This window comes from Staurois parvus, unplaced genomic scaffold (genome assembly GCF_062004578.1).
Source record: "Staurois parvus isolate SC_StPar_1 unplaced genomic scaffold, SC_StPar_1.0 ptg000232l, whole genome shotgun sequence".
In the NCBI taxonomy this organism is placed as follows: Eukaryota; Metazoa; Chordata; class Amphibia; order Anura; family Ranidae; genus Staurois; species Staurois parvus.
Window position 1 is genome coordinate 6,189,569 of NW_028318028.1, and position 14,505 is coordinate 6,204,073.

At 44.3% G+C, this 14,505-nt stretch overlaps 1 protein-coding gene across 3 annotated transcripts in view; it reads left to right on the forward strand.

Annotated features, from left to right (window-relative positions):
- The first annotated feature begins 272 nt into the window (after positions 1–272).
- The window catches only part of LOC149460293 (major histocompatibility complex class I-related protein 1-like), a 125,518-nt gene continuing 111,285 nt past the window's right edge, over positions 273–14,505 (forward strand). Inside the window, exon 1 of one of the 3 annotated variants that reach the window (XR_016313087.1) lies at positions 273–416. The gene's annotated coding sequence lies outside the window, so the exon portion shown is untranslated. The remainder of the gene's footprint in view (positions 417–14,505) is intronic. The other 2 variants (XM_089679827.1, XM_089679828.1) reach the window with 2 other exon arrangements.

A 14,505-nucleotide genomic window follows, 5' to 3' on the forward strand; every position in this document is an offset into this window, starting at 1 on the left:
CTTTTTAGTAAAAAGAAAAAAATCCAAATTAGTTTATAACCAAAAATTATCATTTTTAAACATTTTTTTTTACATTTTATTATATTTTTTTATATTATTATTTTTTATTTTTATTTTTTCTTTCTACATACTGTCACCCTAGCACAGTGGTGGCGAACCTATGGCACGCGTGCCGCAGCTGGCACGCAGGGCCCTCACTGTTGGCACGCCAGAGCCAAGTCACCCCAGCAGCCAAGCATCTGATAATGGCATCATTGAGCATGCTTGGAAAGGAGAAGGACTCCTATAGGACCGTGTATGACTGCAGGGAGGGGCGATCAGTTACAGCGGAGAGAGTGGAGAGCACAAAGCTTGGACCAGAGGGACCATCATCCATCTGATCAGGGGAAGAGGGTCCGGTGATCGGTGACAGTCTGGTAAGTCCTCCTCACCCGGCAGGGCCGCTGATAAGGGGGTACCACCGGGCCTCCTGTAGGGAGCACGGGCCCTGTCACCTAGCAGGGGGGCCCAGGGGAGAGGCTGTGCTCTGACCAACAGTGCACCCATGGATGAGCACATCGGGCCAGCTCCGTCCTTGGGGGGCACTGCTGCCATCACTCGGTATGGTGTATGGTTATCAGATGATAGAAGTCCCTGTATGCAGCCCAGCGGGAAGAGTCTAACAGCTGACCCCCACTCCTGCTCCTGTCTTCTGTCACTATGCAGCGCTGCCACCATCCTCCCCTGCCTCTGTGAAATACACTGCCTCTGTACCTCTGTATCTGTTTTGTCCTACCTCATTGCTCCTTCATCCTGCCACAACTCTTTTTTCCACCACTGCCAGTGTTCGAGCTCACCACTCAACTGCTCATCCCACTCTCTTTTCCCCCTTCTGCTTCTTGTCTCTGCACCCCCATTTCCATCATCACCTTCCATTGCAGCACTTTATGTAATAGTAATAATATATGTTGCTTTCCTAATTTCTTACAGCTGGTACTACCACCAACTGCTCATGTACACTCCGTACCCCTTTTCTGTACATACCACCCACCACCATACACTCCACACTCCTCTCCTGCACATAGTACCCACTGCCATACACTATGTACCCCTCTCCTATACATACTGCCCACCATCATACACTCCGTACCCCTCTCCTGCACATACTATCCACTGCCATATACTATGTACCCCTCTCCTGTACATATCACCCACCACCATACATTACACACTCCTCTCCTGTACATACTGCCCACCATCATACACTCCGTACCCCTCTCCTGCACATACTACCCACAGCTATACACTATGTACCCCTCTCCTGTACATACTGTCCACCACCATACACTGTCCTGTACATATCATCCACCGCCATACTTTTCATACCTCTTTCTTGCACATACTACCCATCGCCATACACTCCGTACCCTTCTCCTGTACATATTGCCCATCACCATACACTCCATATCCCTCTCCTGCACATACTTCCCACTACTATACACTCCTTACTTCTCTCCTGTACATACCATCCACCGCAATGCACTCCATATTGGTGATTAGGTGTACAATAATTGTGCAAAAGAACCCCAAATGCAAAATTTTACCTTTCAATAAAAAGCAGTTTGTATCATTGAAAGCTCTGTTATTGTGTTTTTCTTTTAAAACAAAAGATGGTAGCCTCCCTAGCAGTTTGATTATGTCAGTATTTCTGTGCTCAAAGCGGTACATTTTTGTGCATGGAAATATGTTGTTTTTTTATTGTAGGCCTGTAATTTTTAGGAATAACTCACTGAAATCTGTCCGAACAAGAATCTAGTAAACATTCCGGGTATGATAAAATTTGAAACACGAAATCATAAATTATAATTTAATAAATAATCATAAAAAATAATAAATTTAATTCGATAATGTAATCAAACCAAAAACCCTGAAATTTGAAATACAGCGCCAAGTTCGCACGTCGCTGAGCAAAGTCGCAAAATCGTTTTCAGTGTCTGATGACGAATTTCCCCACAAATCATCACTCAATTCTGCAAGTGGTTCTAATTTTCTATCGCTGTTCTCTAGTCGGTCTAAAACCGATTTTGACCTAAAGGGACGCTTTTGGACGCCATGGACGTTTCTTAGTTTCCAGGCAGAAAGAACAGTATACATGCAGGCAGGGCACAGGACAAAGCACTCGGGACAAAATGTATGTGAAATGCTTTGATACAGGAATGGAATACTATGTGATTTTAGTGTATTTAGCGAATGTCACTTTTTGACATTTTTAAATTTCCCGCCGTTCCGTCCCCCGTACGTCGCAGGGAACCCAGAGGAGATGGCCGGTGACGCTGCAGGGGGGACATTGCGGGAGAAAAGGACAAGGTAAGCGTAGAAGGGATCCCTGAGAAACGCTGCAAGGTATTCCCGAGTGTAGCTCGGGGTTACCGCTTGTGGTGCTGAAACTTTACCCCGAGCTACACTCGGGAATACTGCCAGGGAGGTTAATGTATGAGTATTTTTTTCTAAACTAAAACCTCAGTATTCAGGTTTAATTGCAATGTTGGCACTTCGCGATAAATAAGTGAGTTTTGGGTTGCACTTTGGGCACTCGGTCTCTAAAAGGTTCGCCATCACTGCCCTAGCAGTACAGTGTCACCATGGTGACACTGTACTACTTGTGGGGGGTGATGAAGATGTTTTTTTTTTTTTACACTGATTGCTTTTACACCCATATAGGATGTAAAAGCAATCATTTCTCTTTCTCTCTGTCTGCATTCTTGCAGTCATTGAGAAGTACTGAGTGAGCTGTGATTGGTCACACCTTGTCACATGGTACAAGGCTGTTGTGAATAGCCTTGTACCATGTGACCTCTGTGATCATTCACAGATTTCACACGTAGTAAGCAATGATGTCACAAGTGACATCTTGCTTACTACTTTGCATGTGATCACTGATTGGCCAATCAGTGATCACATGATCGGGACCTCGCACAGAGGTCCCGTCCGACGATCAGCGTTTCACTGTGACCGGAGGACACAGCGGGCTCCGGATCGCGGTGCTGCGCGCTCCCAGGGAGCGCGCACAAGCAGGGTGCGGGGAGGCCATTTATAAGCGGCCACCTGACCCTGCACTGCCACCGTCCCGCCGTTTATATACAACGGCCAGTCGGGAAGTGGTTAAATTTGTTTATTGCTGTAATATCTTTTTTTCTTGTCCCCACCCCTCACTTTTACAGGTGATCATGACATCACACTCTACGTTCTATGGACACTTTGCTACTTTTGTTTGTCAGTTTTCTTTTAAAGTGACCCTCCCCCCTCCCCCCTCCCCCACACACACTTTGTATCATTGCACTCCCCCCCCTCCGCTGTCACAGATGGACATTTCTTTGTATTTCTTTTATGGATTATTCGCCTTTTTTGCATTTCTTTATTGATTTTTGTAATACCATTTTCCTTGTCCCCTCCCACCACTGGCAGGACTCTCCGACAACCTCCTGGAATACTGATGTCATGCATCCCAGGAAGCCTCGGGGTCCTGTACAACGCATGCGCTGCTGTGCATCATCAGGGCTCTGGCTGTCTGTCAAGGATCACCCTGTCACGTATCCACCCACACGCCATGCCTACAGCGACTAGCTAACAGAAGCACGCACGTGCGGCCGCGACAGGGAGGTCAAGAGGGGATAAAGAGGACTTAACTCCAATCCAGCTGGCTGATCACACACACTGGCAGATACGAATCTTACATACAACCTGGTGCACTGATTAGAGTTGAGGAACAGTTTAGTAATTACACACCCTTCTAAGGTCCCGCCAGCTACCTACAGCTTGAACCCCGGGGTTAATCACCCTTCCACTGTCCACATTCCCCCGCACCAGACACACCACAAAGGGTAGCCTGCCACCACCCAACAGTTTATCCGCAGAACGGTCTGTTGAGACTCCACACACACAAAGATTTCCATCTGGCAGATCTTTTACCTTTGCAATCTGTGTACAATCTGCCCACTCGCAGTGCAGCTGCATGCAGATTGGCAATGAGCTTGACCGAGCATTTTAAAGGCACTAAAATACAATCTAATCTCTCTGATCTAGTCTCTCCAATCTAGTCTCTCCAAAGATATGAGCACGTGCTTAAATACACAGAAGTCACTAATTCATTTTAAGATTTAACCAAGTCGGGGATTGGATTTCCGACACCAGCCCAATCGCGACAGTACCAAACACCATCCTGGCTTCCTCCCCAAGCCACAAATATGATTTTTATATGCAAATGCAGCGAACAGCGTGCCCTACAAAAAGGGAGCATGTTCATATCTCTCCAACTAATTTTCCAGCTTTTATGAGAAATTAAACATACTTCTTTGATGAATGAATGAATGAATGAATGAATATACCTATAGGACTTTCCACATCAGGTAGCTGCCCTGTCTGCTGTAATTAGTTCCCAAACTGGTTTTCCCAGCAGGTGATAATCTTATTAACACAAAGGTGTCACCTCCAGGAGGCCTGGCTATAGACTAATTAATGCTAATTGATGCTAAATGATGACCACTGTCTGTAATGTCTATTGAGTTATTTCCCTAATGGACTCAATACACATTCTTAATGAAAAGGGCTGTTCCTGAATACACATTTGTAATGAAAAGGCCTGATCTACAAATAATCTACTCAAACCTGCTATGGCTATGATTCTATATTTCCACCGATCAAATCTTTATCCACTCAAATCTTACATGTCCGTTACATCTCCCCTCTTCCAGAGGACGCATAGCTGAGCCTAAACGGGTCAGATAACATGTCTGCCAGGAAGGTTCCCTAGGTTTGGAGGGGGGGGGAGTTCTCCCAACTAAAGCTTGACACCACTGACAGCTCAGCCCGTCCCCCTGCTGATGGGGAATGGCTTCTGCCCAGCTCTCTGACTGATCCTAAAGGGTTTGGGTCACCACTGGCCAGCAGATCCCCCCGCGGATCCATTTCATCCACTGGCCACTGACTATCGACTGGACGGGTACTGGCAAACCTGTCATTGTGTGCTGTCAGCATTTTCAGCCACTGGCCAGGGTCATCTGGTGGTTCGCCATTGGCTGCGACACCCAGATGCCTGAGCCTGGCATAAGGTTGTTCCTGGGTGATCTGGACCTGGTTCCATGGCTTGGATTCCAGAACCTCTACTCTGACCTGTCTCCCACACTTCTGCTCTTTCTGCTTCAGCCAGAGACTGGTCAGCACAACCCCTGAGTTCCTCCAGCCTGACATCAAACCTATCAGCCGCCAAGAATACAGTGTTGTCAGATACAGTCTCAAACAGCAGATTCTGAGGGGATCAGTGTTCCCCCATCATCCTGTGATCCTTCCTTTGATGTACACAGCAATGAATCCTCATTCATGATACTCATAGCTGTGGGGCCAAAGGATACATCCACAGAAGACTTTATTCCACCAGGGGTCATCCTCTGACCCGTGCCACACCCTTCTACTCTGTCCTCCTCAGTAGAACATCCATCAGCACAACACCTGAGCTCCTCTGGGCCAACCTCAAACCTATCAGCGTTGAAGGACTCAGTGAGGTCAGCTGCAGCTGCTGAGGTGGAAGACACTGCTTGGGCTGAATTTGCTCCACCATCCTGCAGACTTCCCTCTGCAACACACAGAAATGAGTCTGCACTGGCAGCACCCGTGACTGTGGTGACAGAGGGGAAAGTTACAGGAGAAAGGATTTCACTAGGGTTTGTCCTCTGACCCACGTCACACATTTCTACCCCGTCCTCAGCAGAGCATCTGTCGGCACACCTGAGTTCCTCTGGGCTGGCATCAAATGTAACAGCCTCCAGGAACCTCAGTGCCATCAGCCCCAGCTACTGAGGGGGTAGAGTCAGATTGAATCAGACTTAACCCCTTACCCTGTGGTCCCTCCTCTGTGCTCCACAGCCCAGGATTCAAAATGGCATGACTGGTATCTGTGGGGACAGGGGAGCAGAAAAAGAAAACTTCATCCCACAAGGGGATAGAGGCACACAGCACTGGTCTTTACCAAGACTTCCTGAAACACAATGTGCCTTCTCCCCAGGAACTTCAGAAGAACATTCTGTTTCTTTACACATGGGTACAAAACCAAATTCCTCTTGCCCATACAACCCCATCCTGCTATCCACCGCTGGCGGTCCTTCAGCCAGACCCCCGAGATCCTCTGGGCTGCCATCAATTCTCACAGCTCCAGGGGACTCCAAGCTATCTGCCACAGGCGCCAGGTGGACAACAGTCTGAGGAGACCTTAGACCAGCAATGGGCAAACTACGGCCCGGCGGACCTTTTAATCCGGCCCACGGAGCGTGCTAAAAAAAAACACAGCCGGGGCAGGCAAACATTGCCTGTCAGAATGTGTGTAGGCGGGGCAGCATGACGAACGTGAAGGGAGGTAGGCTCCTTTCACAGTCCGCCCTGAAGACCGGAAAGGCGCGGGAACACGGCGAGAGGAACGCGCGGAGCAAAGGTAAGTGAATTGACACAGGGGGGACTTGGCTTACTACTTGGGGGGGAATAGTACTGTGGGGGATGAAATACTATATGAGGGATGAATTAATATGGGGGATGAATTAATATGGGGAATTAATTACTATATGGGGGATGAATTACTATATGGGGGATGAATTACTATGGGGGATGAATTACTATATGGGGGATGAATTACTATATGGGGGATGAATTACTATAGGGGGGATGAATTACTATGGGGGATGAATTACTATATGGGGGATGAATTACTATGGGGGATGAATTACTATATGGGGGATGAATTACTATAGGGGGGATGAATTACTATGGGGGATGAATTACTATGTGGTGGATGAATTACTATGGGGGATGAATTACTATATGGGGGATGAATTACTATGGGGGATGAATTACTATATGAGGGATGAATTACTATGGGGGATGAATTACTATGGGGGATGAATTACTATATGTTGATGTATTTTCAGTTTTAAAAATGTGGCTCTCAAAATAAATTTCAATCGTGGTTTTGGCGAGATTTGGCTCAGTAGAAAAAAAATGTTGCCCACCACTGACCTAAGGCTATGATTGTGATTATGACGATACACTGTGGCCCTGATTAACCCTTTGCTTACTGGGCCCTTAAACCCCCTTCATGACCAGAGCGCTTTTTGCAATATATGCAGTGTCGGATTTGTTTTAAATGTTGCAATGGTTTTGCGGCTCCCAGTCTTTTTTTCCCTCTCGGAAACGGGTCCAAGTGGCTCTTTATGTCTTAAAGGTTGAGAACCCTGGCTTAGGGTGTCTAATTTCCGAAAAGGGGTCATTTGGGGGTGTTTGTACTATCCTGGTATTTTAGCACCTCAAGAAATGTGATGGGCAGTCAGAAAGTAAAAGCTGTGTAAATTCCATTATCTATACCATAGTTTGTAGACGCTATAACTTTCACAAAAAGCAATCAATATACACTTCTTGGGATTTTTTAACCAAAAACATGTAGCAGAATACATTTTGGCCTAAATTTATGATGAAATTTTATTTTTTTAGATATTTTTTTTCAAAAAAAAAATTTTTCCTTTAAAACTATTTCTGGTTATAGCGCCAAAAATAAGTGCACAGGTGATCAAATACCACCAAAAGAATGCTCTATTTGTGTTAAAAAAGGACATAAATTTCATTTATGTGCCATATTGCATGACCGCGCAATTGTCCGTTACATTAGCGCAGCGCTGTATAGCAAAAAAATGGCTTAAATTGCAGTATCTATACCATAGTTTGTCGACGCTATAACTTGCACAAAAAGCAATCAATATACACTTCTTGGGATTTTTTAACCAAAAACATGTAGCAGAATACATTTTGGCCTAAATTTATAACTAACTTTGAGTTAGTAAAAAATATCGTTTTTCTTCAAAATATTTGGTCTTTTTTTGTTTACAGCGTGAAAAATAAAAAGCGCACAGGTGATCAAATACCACCGAAAGAAAGCTCTATTTGTATGAAAAAAGGATGTAAATTTCATTTAGGTGCAGCATTGCATGACTGCGAAATTATCAGTTGAATTAGTGCAGCGCCGAGTAGCAAAAAGAGGCCTTGTCATTAAGGGGGGTAAATCCTCAGGAGCTCAAGTGGTTAAGGATGATGGCAACAGCCATTAGGGGTCCCTCTGGGGTGTATTGCGGCTATTACTGCTCTGTACTACATTCCCTGCTGCCAACACCTGACATTGGAGCAGGGGCGGACTGACAACTCATGGGGCCCCCGGGCAATAGGGGATCATGGGGCCCCTGTGTCCTTGCCCAAACTCAAAAAAGCCTATGAAAAAGGTACCAGGGGCATCTCATGGGGCCCCCTACTGACCCCGGGCCCTTGGGCAGTACCCGAGTTTCCAAATGATCAGTCCGCCCCTGCATCTGAGTGAAAGGGTCACTTTACCATAAAAGAGATGGCCGCTGGAGTGCTCAGCTCCACCTCCCATCATTGGCTCCACCTCTCATCCTTGGCTCCACCTCTCAGGCTCTGTAATCCTTCAAATTTACTGAAAGCTCTTTAGGAAATGGCAGACCTGGATTGTCAGCCCACCAGTCTGCAGCGCTGGATCCCCCCTAACGCCAGCGTACTTAGCAACTTCTTAGCAACCAATGATGTCATGTGTATGCCTTGTCCCCTGTAGCACACCTCCTCCCAGTTCCCGTCAACCCTGTCTGCCCTTCTTCAGGGACATATTGATCAGGCACTGGGCACTGTGATGAGCTTTGCTCATCTATGGGGCTACTCTTATCTATGAGGGAACTCTGATCTATGGGGGGTATTCTGATGACGCAAATGATCTGTGGGGGTACTCTGATGTATGTGGGCACTCTAATCTATGGGGGTCCTCTGATTGGGGCACCTGATCTGTGGGTCTGCTCAGATCTGTAGAGGCACTCTATGGGGGTACTCTGATTGGGGTACCTGATCTGTGGGGGTACTCTGATCTGTAGAGGCACTCTATGGGGGTACTCTGATTGGGGCACTTGATCTGTGGTGGTACTCTGATGAGGGCAACTGATCTGTGGGGGTACTCTGATCTATGGGGGTGCTCTTAATGGGGCACCTACAATTCTGCAGCATAGAGGTGGGTATGTTTTTTTTAGTAACCCCATACATATCAGACTGATGCTGCAGTGTGGCGGGGAGTATGGATGTTTGTTTTTTGAGAACCGCAAAATTATCCTTTAATTGACCTCCTATTTGATGGTGCCTATTTAGTTCCATGTGTGACACCAGACTACAGCATGACATTAGGTAAGGGGTGCATTCTTCCTACTGACCACCAATGTGAGGAACACTTTTGCAATTGACCCCGATTAAACTCGTACGTTGTCCTTGGCTCCACCTGTCACTCAGGCTCCGTTGACCAATACATTTCCTGAAGATTCTTCAATAAAGGGAGACCTAGACTGTCAGCCCGCCAATCAGCAGCAACGGATTCCCGCTAAGCAGCAGTGAATGGTTGCTAGGGGTTTCTTTAGCAATTGATGGTGCCACATTTGCTCCAACCCCTGCGGCGTGCATCTCTCCTCCAGTTCCCGCCCCCCGCCTGGCTGGCTACAGGGACTTGTCAGGTATAATGGGTGCTGTGATAGGAGCTGTGCTGATCTATGGGGAGGGGGACTCTGATCTATGGGGGAACTCAGAGGGAATCTAGCTCTGTATACACAAGCATTTACATGTGATAATGATAATAAATTCTGCTTTCTATGAACAATTTGAAACTTTTTTTAAAAAAAGTTCTGTTTAAAGGGAACCTTCACCCTCCCCAGCCACTTTGTATCATTGCACTCCTAACCCCTCCACTGTCACAATTGAATATTTTTTAATTTCTTCTACTTTTTTTGCATTTTGTATGAACATTTTTTTTGGTAATACCTTTTTCTTGTCCTTTCCCGCCACTGCCAGGTTTCTCCCGCAGCATTCCAGGAACCTTTGGGGTCCTGTACAACGCATGCGCTGCTGCGCATCACCGGGGCTCTGGCTGTCTCTTCCTGGTTCTTGCAGCTGTATCCCTGATGTTACACTGGGGCGAGTGCATGCCATCAGGGGGACGGCTACAAGAACCCGGAAGACACAGCGGCCCCTCGATGTAAGTAAACAAGATGGAGGCATGGTGAACAGCTTTCAGCGGAATGCAGCTGGAGAGGCGGTATCATTAGAAAACCCCTCTGCAGTGTAAAGAGCAGGCTCTATGGCAATCCGCATCAAGTGTCTTGGAGCTGCAGCGGCTGGGCTGTAGCCATCAAGTGAACATACAAAAAAACAGCGCAAATAAACACCTTACTTCAAATACAAATGTGAAAGTGATAAAATCAATAAAATGTCCAAATCAAAAAACTTTTGAAAAATTATATATAAAAAAACATAATAAAAAGTCCTTAATTCCCAAGTGATAAAAAAGATAAAAAATCATATGTGAAAAAAATCAGATAGTCCAAACTGGAAAATTGCTTCCACCATTCACCAGTGAGAAAACCAATAACAACCGCACTCACCAGATATAGGTGAGTATTACACCTTTTGGGATATACAGGGATCCCAAGCCCCCTCTAAACCTTCTGGACTCTTTTCCACCATATAAGATATTGGGAAGAAATCTTTCCTGGCTCCAGCAGTGCAAAGGAAAGAAATAGTGTAATCCTGCTACTGATATATATTGCTAAAAATCATAGCCAGACCACTCACATTTGTTTGATGAAAAAACAGCCCTTTTTATTGCCTCCATAGGCTCACATAAATTCCAGTGTTTCCAAGCTCCATAGTGGAAACCTCACAGCCTGATCAGCAGGGAATGACAGGATAATCTTCAGACAGTAAACAAAAATGGCCGCTTGGATCGCACCGCACGGCGTGCGTTCCACTCATCGGATGTGACACGGGACGTCAAGACAGCAGAACGGAAGTGCGTCGATGCGTTTTGCCCCACCCACAGGGCGTTCTCAAGACACACACCCACAGCCTCAAGCCGCTTAAATACCAACACCCGATCCCTCCCCTTCTCTCCCATACGTTAATACAGCCAAAAAGGTAAATTAACTAACTGTCAAACCCTGCTGCCATCACGTGAGATTCCTTCACAGACTCAAATAGCACAGATCTCTATCTATTCGTTAGTCACCATACAAACTTTATTGAAATCCTGAACTAACAATAACACATCCCTAAACTACTTTGCGATCTGAGCCATACAGAATAGTGACATTAAGATACATCCATAAATTATATCCATAAAAGAAAAACTCTAAAAAAGATGAAAATCAAAAAAGATATTTAAAAAAAGTATTTTTATAGTAAAACAATATACTATATATATAAATAAATAAAAATACAAATTATATATATATAGAGCAATTCATATCCCAAATGTCTTTTGTTAAAATTAGAAATCCAATCTAATTTGTGCATGTTCCTAGATTGTAAACTCGAAAGAGCAGGGCCCTCAATCCCCTCATGTTTTGCATTGTATTGGTATTGTTCTGTCAAATGTTCTGTCCCCCTTTGTAATGTACAGCGCTGAGCGAACCATTGGCGCTTTATAAATACTGTATAATAATAATAATGTATATATACATCCCAATGCAACCAGTAATCAAAAAAAAAAAAGGAAAAAAGTTTGGAAATAAAAAATTAAAAAAATACGAAAAAATGAAAAAAAAAATATATAAATAAAAAATTAAAAAAAAATAAAAAATAAATAGAATCATAATTTCTAAATATATATATATATATATATAAAAAACAAATATAAGTAAATAGATAAGTAGTTCGCATCTCACATATATATACACATGCACATACATGACACTTGCACCCGAACCAAAACTACCAGTTTGATAAGAAACAATTAATGTCAATTTCTGCATTTAACCCTTTTGGGATCAAAGTCCCCATTTGATATATCCACTTAGTTTCACAGCATTGCTAATCATTTTTAATGGCACCTCCATGCGTCACGCTAATGCGTGTACATTAATGTGTGCCAAAACGTATGGTACTTTATTACATTTTAGTGTGGTGCGATTTTTAATAGAGGCCAGGGAATTATTTTGTGCATTTATTGTGCATAGCGCAGTCCATTGAAATTAATGGGCTGCCCAAACATGACACGCAGACTGCGGCCGGCCAGTTCTGGGAGGACGTCATATGACATGCTCTCAGAACGTGTCCTCCCTCACGCCCCCAGGGGCGCGCACTCGGCGATCTACAATCTCAAACTAGATTCACTCATGGCAACCGATACAGAATGGGTTGCCCAAACATGACGCGCAGAAACACACAGAAAGCACAAGTTTCTGTTTAAAATCTATGTATTATACTAATGATGGAGTGGAATCACCACTCTCTTCCAGGGTTACAGAGCCATTAGGATCTTCAGTATCCAGCATATTCAGTAGGCCCCATTCACAACTGAGCGTTTTGTAAACGCACAGAAAATCCCAAGTATGTACGTGCATTTACAAAATGCACATAACATGCATGTTACACTTGTGGTGCCATTCACAGGTAATGGCACCTCAAACGCAGTAAGCAGACATGTTTCTGAATGTGGAAAAGTGCACAACAATCCTGTCAAAACACACAAAGTTCAATGCTGAAAAAGCTACACAAACTACTTTGGCGCGTGGGTTGTGCATAGGGAAGCCCATTGAAGTGAATGGGCTGCCCTATGAGTGTAGTACAAAAATACGCACAAAAAAGTGCTCTTTTTACATGCGTCCGCAAAATGCAGTTTATGGATACAGGATAAAAAAAAATTACAAAGGAAAAAATCTTTTGCAATTATGAGGGTGGCCACTGGGGTGCAGTATGTGTCATTATTTCTCTGTACTGCTCAGCTCTGGCTCCAGTCACTCACATGCTGGCTTAGCTGCTAATGACAGCTGATGACAGCTTTGAAACTGCACCCAAAATCGCCATTCACACATGTATTATCAGCCCAGAAGCCATTGGCTGTCCCTCTGGGGTGTTCTGTGGCTACTACTGCTTTGAATTACATCCCCAGCTGCCCACACTGCACCTAGAAGGGAATAGCGAGTAATGACAGCTTTAAAACTGGAAACAAAATCAGCATTCGTACATAAATAATCAGTGCAAAAGCCATGAGATGTCCCTCTGGGGTGTGTGAGTCTGCTCTGAATTACATTCCCGGCTGCCCACACTGTACATAGAAAGGAATGAGTTACTTTACCATAACAAAGATGGCCAGCGGAGTCCTCAGTTCCGCCCACTCAGATACTGGGTTAGCAACTAATGACAGCTTTGAAACTTGAATCAAAATCAGCATTAAAACATGAATAAACATCACAAAATGCATGAGCTGTCCCTCCAGAGAATACTGTGGCTATTACTACTCTGAATGACATTCACGGCTGCCCACACTGTATATAGAGGAGAATGGGTCACTGTACCATAATAAAGATGGCCATCGCAGTACTCGTCTCCGCCTCTCCTTGGCTCCACCTCTCATATAGCCGAGTCTGTGGTCTCTTCATAACTGACGGAGGAGGAGCTTCAGCCCAGCAGTCCTCTCCTCTCTAAGAAAAGGCAGTGAATGAATAGTTGCTAGGGACTCCAGAGTGCTTAGCAACCGAGGTTTGCTCCGCCCCCTGCTGCTTGTAACTCCTCCCACTTCCTGGCCCCTGATTGGCTGACATCTGGGACTTGTCAGGTATAATGGGGGCTGTGATAGGAGCTGTGTTGATCTATGGGGAGGGGGACTGTGATCTCTGGGGGACCTCAGAGGGGATCTAGCTCTGTATACACAAGCATTGCTATAGAATGTCATCTCCTGTACAGGTGATCATGACATCACACTCTGCTTTCTATGGACACTCTGCTACTTTGTTGTCAGAGGTTTTCTATAAAGTGACCCTTCCCCCTCCCCCCACTTTGTATCATTGCACTCCTCCCCCTCCGCTGTCACAGATGGACATTTTATTTCATTAATGTATTTATTATTCTAATTTTTTTGGCATTTTTTTTTTAACCACTTCCAGACCGGACACTTTTACCCCCTTCCTGACCAGGGCAATTTTCAGCTTTCAGCGCTATCACACTTTGAATGACAATTGCGCGGTCATGCAACACTGTACCCATATGAATTTTTTACCATTTTTTTGAGACAGATAAAGCTTTATTTTGGTGGTATTTATTCACCGCTGGGATTTTTATTTTTTTTGCTATGTAAATGAAAATGTCCAAAAAATTTTTAAAAAGTGTTTTTTTTTTTTTAATTTTGAAAATAAATAATATTTCATCATAAATCTTGTCCAAAATTTATTTCGTTATCTTTTTAGTAAAAAGAAAAAAATCCAAATTAGTTTATAACCAAAAATTATCATTTTTAAACATTTTCTTTTACATTTTATTATATTTTTTTATATTATTATTTTTTAATTTTATTTTTTTTTCTACATACTGTCACCCTAGCAGTACAGTGTCACCATGGTGACACTGTACTACTTGTGGGGGGTGATGAAGATTTTTTTTTTTTTTTTACACTGATTG